At 30.9% G+C, this 8,836-nt stretch overlaps 1 long non-coding RNA gene across 1 annotated transcript in view; it reads right to left on the bottom strand.

The window, feature by feature from the left end:
* Positions 1–914: 914 nt before the first annotated feature.
* The window catches only part of LOC132796678 (uncharacterized), a 35,349-nt gene continuing 27,427 nt past the window's right edge, over positions 915–8,836 (bottom strand). Inside the window, exon 3 of the long non-coding RNA XR_009633579.1 lies at positions 915–950. This is a non-coding gene — a long non-coding RNA (uncharacterized LOC132796678). The remainder of the gene's footprint in view (positions 951–8,836) is intronic.

Below are 8,836 nucleotides of genomic sequence, written 5' to 3'. Positions count from 1 at the left end.
ACCAAATATAGCCTTTGGTATATTAATTTGGTATATTTTTGGAATAATACTGCATTTTCAGAGGCATGTTATTTCTATTATGTTTAGTGAGAGCAAACTGTAAAAGCATCATTAACTTATTAAGATTTCCTCATTATTTTGGATTTGTTGGGAATATTTCATGGCAATTCGAAGAATTTTGCGAATGGCGTCAAAGCAAAACGGGAATCGAAGGTGCATGAGGAGGAGGAGGAGAGAAGCAAGTCGTTGGCAGGCGCAGATATGCGATTTAAATAGTTTTTAATTGAAAACTAATTGAGCTGAAAAGTGCCAAAACTGGACAGAGTTTGCAACTGGCTGATACATCGTCTTGTCTCGACTTCATGTATTCCAGCAGTAGCAAACACGAACAACAACAACAACAACAACAACACCAACAACAAATCAACAATGACAACTTTTCACCAGGAAAACAAAATAACAAATAAATAACGAACATAATGAACGTACGCACGATCGACGATCGACATAGACAATTCGCACGCACATAAAATGCAAGGCGAGCAAAGTGTCCAATTTCAATTTCAATTAAACTTCGCATTTCGCATTTCGAATTTCACATTTTCTTCGATATTTTTCTTTTTTTTTTTGTGTCTTTCGTGTTTTTTGCTTGCTCAATTTCCAATTTGCGAATTGTTACCCATTTGTCAGCGAGATTTCCTAGCTTGCCAGACAAGTTGACTTCTTATCGATGTGTTATCGATAGCTTCCCATATTTAAATATGTGAGTTATGGTATTTATAAATTTAAATATGCCAAAGACTTGTCACAATAAAATTACGAAATTAGTATTTTAATGTGCAATTTAAACGTGTTGAAGTTGTACACTAAATTTCCTGAGAAAATGGATCGAAATAAAAAATAGAGAAAGCTTACCTTGACGATAGAGTTGCGTTGTTTTTCGAACTGCACTGAAAAGAAAGAAAACAAAAATGTAGTTTGAAATAACTTATACAACAGATAAGACCCGAAATGGATTTAATTCAAGGTTAAGAGAGAAAATAGAACGAAAAGTTATCAAATCGTTTTATTTTACAATCTGTCTGCTTTCGAGCTTAATTTTATTGAGAAGAAGGCCATCCAAGATAAAGGCGATTCTATCTACATATTCATGAATCATAATATTTTGGCATTGAGATGGGCTTAACATGTGCTTTTAACTAGTTGAAGCCAGATCGAACAATCCGATGAAATTTTCCACACAATTAACAAATTATCTGAGCCCAAAAGAAAAAGTGTAAATGGATTCGAAATTATTATTATTATTATGACTAAGTATGATGATGAATGCTTAAATTATGATTAATAGTTGCTTGTGTTTGAAAACTATGAATAACAAACGCAGCGGCTAATTTCCAATAAATAAATCCGACCTCTTAACAGATCGTGGCAGTTTAATAACCTCCATTACAAGTCAGAGATAAACACAGAGAGAGAGAGAGGAAAGATAACCCACTTTCGAGATAAACAAACTGTCTCCGATAACAAACAATGCAAAGTGTGCAAAAAAAAGTGTTTCAGTTATCGCACTCAACTCGGGAAGACATCATATATAAGCAGCTGGGAAACGGGAGAATGGAGCACATAACAATCTCGCTTTGGAACACCATGAAGTGGCACATTGTATTCAGTCTATTCTTCGTCTTGGCCCTGGTTGCCCCTTTGGTCTGGACAGCAGCAATCGAGCCCGTCGATGCCGTTGAAGTGGCCGAGGAAGTCCAGGACTCGAGTGCATCAGCTGTGGAGGTTGCGGAGCCCCAAGCCGATATTGTGGCTGCCGATTATATCGATGTCGCCGATTACACACCCGCACCACATCCCTGGTGGTGGTAAAGGATATCAACAACTCAGTTTGTGAAAGATCCTGCATTCCTAATTGGCTCTTTTAAGTTGTTTTTTTTTCTGTTATTTAATAAAATATTAAGTCAATTGTTATATATATACCAAAGTTTATTTTTTTTTTGTTATTTAATGAAATACTAAGTCATTTATTATATACTGAGTGTGTGTCTTTTGTTATTTAATAAAATATAAAGTCATTTATTAAATACTGGCTTACATAGTATATATTATTTTATGTGAAATTATACCAAAATTTTCTATGCTATTATAACAAAGTTTCCTTTTTTTTGCTTACTAAAATACTATGCCACTTGTTAAATACTGTCTTAAATACTATATATTATTTGATGTGCACATAAACTATTATACCAAAAGTTACCCTAAAATACTAAGATATTTGTTAAATTCTTTCTTAAGTACTGTATAATTGTAAAATAGAAGAATATTACACCAAGTTTTGTTTATGTTTCCTACTTAATAAAATATTATACTAAGTGACTTGTTATACTAAATACCACTACTAAAAAATACTAAATCATTTGTTGTATACTATCTTAAATACTATATTTTACTCTATGTACAAATAAACTATTATACCAAAGTGCTATGACTCTCTCTTTGCCGCTGTGCGAAGATTCACAATCTAAACAACACACATGCTTGCTCACATCTCGTCGTCTAAGTCAGTTATCATATGATATATGCTTAGAGCTACTGGAATTTCCTTTAAACGGCTAAAGAACTCACAACGACGAAGAATTACCCTGATGTTCTGATTTGGATATATTACCAAGTACTAATAACAATCTCTTTCAACAACGAAGCAAAGTTGTTAGCTCAAATAAAATAATTACTCAAAATATGTTGATTTTATTGGATTTAGATCATATGAAATTCAAGCAAGGCTTTTGTACTCTCCATAAATTTTGTAAATAATACCAAGAGCTATACTTATTATATACTACCACATTCAAAATATACCATAGAACATTCAATTCAATCAATTCATTCAAAATATACCAATAGTTTATATACTACTACATCCAACATATACCATGAAACACATTCATTTGCAAAGTTTCAAAGTTTCGATTACTCGAATAAACATTATAAATAAAATACAAAATAAAACAAAATACAACTACTGAAACGAACACTTAATAAAATAACATTCATAGTGTATAGAGAATGAGTCTCAACGCGAATGTCTTTGGAATGACTTTGGCTCGTGTCTGAAAGATTTGTAAATGCTTATCGGATTCGCTCATTCATTTACCATTCAAAACTGAAGCTGTCCGTCACTGTGTGCGTGTGTGTGCTAGTATATGAATGTGTGTGTTTGCAAGATTGTCAAGTGTATATAGTAAGCGAAGCGAGTGATTTAGATAATTGAGTTGTTGTTTAGAGGCAGACAGAGACTTCGTGTCTGTGGCTGTGACTATTGCGGTGGCTTCTGAACTGAAGTGAAGTGAAGTGAAGTGAAGTGAAGTGTGCGCTGCATTTGGCGGTGATGCAAAAGAATTAGTAGAAAAACAGCAAATAGTAAACAGCAAATAGTAAACAGCAAACAGAAGGCGGCGTCGGCGATTAATGCAATCAATTTCAATTTCAACTTCATCGACAAGTTTGCGCGCTGACACAAGGAGTAAAGATTGCAAGCAAATTATGTCTATGACTGTCTGTGGCAATTGTTGTGTCGCTGTTGTTGGCCAAATGTTGTCAGCCAGTTAGCCAGTTAGCCACTTGGCCAGGCTGGTTAACCAAATGAGTGGAGCGTGCTTGTGTCTGTGTTTTTGTGTTTTTGCGTACTCTACTCCACAAGACGTTCGTTCATTAGCATTTGCATCGGATCAGGAAATCTAAGCGGACAACAGAAACACACACAACGCTCTAACTGGCAGCGAACAACATGACAAAAGTCTTGTTGTTGTTGTTGCTACCAAAAAACAACAAAACCGCTCAACAAACAAATAAATCAAAGCTAACAAAAAATATAAAAATAAATAAAACAAATAAGAAAGCTACAGTCGAGTGGGCTTGACTTGGAGATACCCGCTACCCATTATTTGTGGTATTCATTTTTGAATATACCAAATCAATACACCGCAAAAATACTGAAAATGTACCAAATGCTATATGTAGAGATACCCATTGCTCATTTTGCGATATTATTCTTAAAATATACCAAAATAATATACCACAAAAATACTAAAATATACCAAATATAGCATTTGGTAAAGATACCCCTTGTCCATTTTGAATAAAAGCAAAGCAGCACGACAATATACCAAAATAATATACCAAAATTTCCAGAAATATACCAAATTATATAAGTGGTATATTGATAAAATACTATTACTCTCGAAATATACCAAAAGTATATACCAAAAACAATACAAATCTACCAAATGTTATATATGATATATTGATATATCACTAGTATTCTTGAAATATACCGAAATACCACCAGTATACCAAATTTAATATATATATGGTATATTGATCAAATCATATTCTTGAAATATACCAAAATAATATACCAAAAATTCCAACAATATACCAATTTATATATGTGCTATATTGATAAAATACTATTACTCTCGAAATATACCAAAAACAATACAAATCTACCAAATGTTATATATGATATATTGATATATCACTAGTATTCTTGAAATATACCGAAATGGTATATTGATAAAATCATATTCTTGAAATATACCAAAAATTCCATAAATATACCAAATTATATATGTGGTATATTGATAAAATACTACTACTCTCGAAATATACCAAAAGTATATACCAATATCAACATATCACTAGTATTCTTGAAATATACCGAAATAACACCAGTACACCAAATTTATTATATATGGTATATTGATAAAGTCATATTCTTGAAATATACCAAAATTATATACCAAAAATTCTAAGAATTAGACTAAATGGTATATGATATCATAATGGTATATTTATATAATACTTCTTCAAATCTACCAAAGTTATATACCAAAAATACTACAAATATAACAAATGCTATATTTGTATATTATGTGATTTTCTATATTCATTCTACATTCAAAATATAAAGTCTCGGCTGTGAACACTGAGAAGATGCCTCCATCTGCCTGTTGCAAACATTTTCTGCAGCCATTAAATTATAATACCCTTCTCCCCGATGGTTAGCGGGTATAACAAAACTTCAAACTCTCGAAAAAAAACACAAATGCCTTGCATGTCACGGCCAATGACATTGAACTTGAAGCGGGAACTGCATCGGCATGTGCAACCTGGAGTTGCAAGCTTGGGAGTTGCGAGTTGCCAGTTGCAAGTTGCAGCAACAGGTTCAGGTTCGATTGTGGCTGCAACTGCGACAGCGGCATCGGGTTTCAGTTTCCAGAGCCAAATGGATGCGGAAAATGTGAATGCCGCCATTTACAGTTATAAGCAGATAATTAGTGGCAGCAACAAGCCAAAAACAAAAGTCAACACACAGCATCAACACACCCAAACTGCAAACTTCAAACTACAAATAGAAAACTGCAACTGCAACCAAAACAGATAACGCAAATGCGTCAAGCGGTTGCAAGTTGCAAGTTGCAACTGGCAGCTGGCAGCTGGCAGCTGAAATTGTGCGTGAAGCCCTCGTTAAGCATGCATTAAGTGCATTTTTCTACTCGACTGAAGACCATTCAAATTGGCTATTGAATCACACTATTTCTGACTTCAAACGGCGTCCGACTTCTAGTTGGTTCTCTTCTTAATTAATTAGTAACTTTCGTCATATATTCGTAGTATATATTAAAAGCAAAAAATTAAATTAAAAGCATATCAAAATTCCTATTTATTCTTAATGTTTTTATACGATCGAAGGTATTATATAACTTAGTAGAGGTCTTAGTTGCTTTGGCTTTTGCTGACAATCTGGTATATTTTGCACACTTTTGGTATACTTAAAATGTATTATGTTAGTATACAAAATATAACGAATATTGCATATTAGTATGACAAATATAACATTTGGTATATTTGTAATACATTTGCGGTGTATTGATTTGGTATGTTTTTGACAATCTGGTATATTTTGCACACTTTTGGTATACTTAAAATGTATTATGTTAGTATACAAAATATAACGAATATTGCATATTAGTATGACAAGTATAACATTTGGTATATTTGTAATACTTTTGCGGTGTATTGATTTGGTATGTTTTTGACAATCTGGTATATTTTGCACACTTTTGGTATACTTAAAATGTATTATATTAGTATACAAAATATAACGAAAGTTGTATATTAGTATGACAAATATAACATTTGGTATATTTGTAATACTTTTGCGGTATGTTTTCGGTATATTTCAATATTAATACTGCTCTGTTTTGCTGTGTCGCGTGCTCTCGAAAATACTGAATTTATTTAGTACAGTATTTACATATTCTTCTGAATTTTCTATAATCAATGCCTGGATTAGACTTAAGAGTTGGCATGCAATAAATCGAAATTTGGATAATAAGTGCATCAATTCTTAGAATCAAATTTAGTGAAATAAGTGAATAAGTAAATACCTTAATGTAATTCTAGATTGTACTTAATAATACTATATAAAATACTAAAAAATAAGCTGTGTTATAATAAAAAACCACTACGAAACGTATTCATAAATTGTATTATATTTTTGCTATTAACTCTTATGATCAATTGTAAAACTAAATTATATTTAATAATACTATAAATATACTACACTATGCAGAAAATACTATCAATTACATACATAAATTGTATAAACTTGTTACTGTTAAATCGAAATACCAATTTGAATACCAAATTGTATTTTATAATACTACATATAATACCATAAATATACTACACTATGCCGAAATTACTTTCAATTGTATACGTTTTTTGCTATTAAATTTAATGTTCAATTGAAATACCATAAAATACCATGAAAATACTATCAATTACATTCATAAATTTTAATAGCTTTTTGCTAATAAAAAATACTATATTAATATACTATAATCTGACAAAAATACTATCAATTGCATTACATGAATTGCATAAACTTTCTGCTATGAAACCTATTGACCAATTGTAATACCAAATTTTATTTAATAATACTATATATAATACTAAAAAATACTCTGCTAAAATACTATCAATTGCGTTCAAAAATTGTATAAACTACTATGCTTGAAATACTATTAATTGCATCATTTCTAATTGTATTGAATAATACTATAAATATACTATGCTAAAAATACTAAAAATTCTAAACTATTATTATGAATATACTATACTATGCTTGAAATACTATCAATTGCATCATTTGCAACACTAAATTTCATTTAATAATACTATAAATATACTATGCCAAAAATACTATCATATGCATTAAAAAATTGTATAAACTTATTGCTTTTTAATGTATTGTAGTCAATTGTAGTTATATATTGGATTTAATAGTACTATATTTAATACTGTAAATATACTATATGTACTATGCTAAAAATACAATCAATTGCCTTCATTAATTGCATAAAGTCTCTGTTATTAAAACTAATCAACAATTGTAATGACAAATTGTATTTAATACTACTAAATATAATATACTGTGCCATGCTAAAAATACCATCAATTGCATTCACAATTGTAATTATTGATCGTATTTAATAATACTATATAAAATACTAAAAAAAACTCTACTTAAATATTATCAATTGCGTTCAAAAATTGTATAAACTTATTGCTATTAAATCTAATGATCAATTTTTATACCATACTATGCTTTAAATACTATCAATTGCATCAATTGTAACACTAAATTTCATTTAATAATACTATAAATATACTATGCTAAAAATACTATCAATTTCATTTACAAATTGTATAAACTTATTGATATTTAATGTATTGATCAATTGTAATGCTAGATTGGATATAATAGTACTATATTTAATACTGTAAAAATACCATCAATTGCATTCACAATTGTAATTATTGATCGTATTTAATAATACTATATAAAATACTAAAAAAAAAACTCTTCTAAAATACTATCAAATTCATTCAAAAATTGTGGAAACTTATTGCTATTAATGATCAATTGTTATACCATACTATGCTAGAAATACTATCAATTGCATCAATTGTAACACTAAATTTCATTTAATAATACTATAAATATACTATGGTATAAATACTATCAATTTCATTTACAAATTGTATAAACTTATTGATATTTAATGTATTGATCAATTGTAATGCTAGATTGGATATAATAGTAGTATATTTAATCCTATAAATATACTATTCAAAGCTAATAATACTAACTACTGCCTAGAGCATTTCGTCTTCGATGAGCAGCTGCAGCTGCAGCTGCTTTAAGCAAAAGGACTTTCTTTGATGCGACATGCAAATGAAATGGAAATTAAATGCCGATATACTGCGAGATGGGTGGTGGAAACACGCCTCCAGGTGTCAGCTGCAACAAAGTTGTTTATGTGTGGAATGGAGGATGCAGCTAATCTATGGATGTGTACATACACATACACACACACATATGTTTATGCAGGTAATATAATGTGAAGACTTTGAGCAATCGCTTTTGGCCAATTGATAAAGTTGTTTTGCTTGCGACTGACTCAAAAGCGAAGCGAAATGAGACGGCGGCAAAACTTGTTTCAATTATTGGGAAAATTGTTTTTGCCGAATGTGACTTTGTGCAATGCGACAAAGCAGAAAGAGATGTGTGTGGGGGAAGGGGAAGTGAACAGAGAAGGAGAGGCAGAGACAAGCGTTGAAGCAAAAATCATAAATTATACATATAAATACATGAAAATGCAGCATTAATTCAATACTATCGCACTTGAGGATCGTCTGGTCCCCTTCCCCCCCCCCGCTCTGACCGCTCTGAACATTTCGAGCTTCCTCGACACGCACTTGT

Source organism: Drosophila nasuta, chromosome X, assembly GCF_023558535.2.
Source record: "Drosophila nasuta strain 15112-1781.00 chromosome X, ASM2355853v1, whole genome shotgun sequence".
NCBI classification, from domain to species: domain Eukaryota; kingdom Metazoa; phylum Arthropoda; class Insecta; order Diptera; family Drosophilidae; genus Drosophila; species Drosophila nasuta.
This window is presented reverse-complemented; position numbering and strand designations above follow the sequence as displayed.